We start from the raw sequence: 1,032 nt of genomic DNA on the forward strand, positions 1-1,032 counted from the left end.
ATCTCCCAATGTACAAAATACTTTGTACCTATTACGGCTTTCATTACAGCCGGGCAGGCTTCATTTGAGTTTCTCTGTCCTCAATAAATTACTCAGTTCAGCTTAGACATTTATTCAGCACCTGCTATGATGGGTCAGCCATGGCAGCAGAAACAGAATAATAAAAGAATTGCTGAAGTTGAAGAGAAATGTATCTAAATAATAAAGACTAAAGAGACCTTATGAACAGTGCCTTATGTCACAGACGCTCAATAAATGTATAAATTGGATGGGATACTAGGATTATTCATTCACTTGAAATATTATGAAAGTATGAACACCTCCTATATACAAAGAATGCTAAAGCTGTAAATTGTAAAAAAAAAAAAAAGCCTCTTTTTATTGAGCTCACCTTGGATACATTATTTCTAATCCCCACTACAACCCTGCAAAGTAAGTATTATTATCATTATTTTGCTGAAAGGAAAGTGGGCGTGGCAATATTGAATAATTTATCAAGGATCACACAACCAGCTTCTAATCTAGTTAGGAAATGAAACACATATATGGAAAACTAGACCATTAAAGTTAATGTGTTTAGTCTGTAATACTCAGGAAAGGCTAGAGAGAGAAGACGCCTGGAATGAACCATAGCCTGTAAACATTTGAAATACTATTTGAAATATTCAGCTACATGAATAAGCAAAGAAATGCAAATTGAAAGCTGCATTTTCCCCTACCAAAGTAGCAAATGTGTTTTCAATTCTAATTCTGAAGGGAACAGAGAGAAAACAAGAATAAATTTATGCCAAAATATATGATCAATAGTTGTCTAGGTACTGGAATATTTTTATTATATTCTTTTGTATTTTCCTAATGTTCTACAATAAGCATGTATTATCTACATATTCAGAAAAACAAACATAAAAATTGAGTAAGCTTTGGATGTAACTTCATCCACTTATAGTATAGATATAGGGGTGAAATGGGAAGGCATTACCAGAGAGATAAAGAAGTGCAAATCCAAGTGACTAAATTAAAAAAAGAAAAATA

Source organism: Hipposideros armiger, unplaced genomic scaffold (assembly GCF_001890085.2).
Source record: "Hipposideros armiger isolate ML-2016 unplaced genomic scaffold, ASM189008v1 scaffold_277, whole genome shotgun sequence".
In the NCBI taxonomy this organism is placed as follows: Eukaryota; Metazoa; Chordata; class Mammalia; order Chiroptera; family Hipposideridae; genus Hipposideros; species Hipposideros armiger.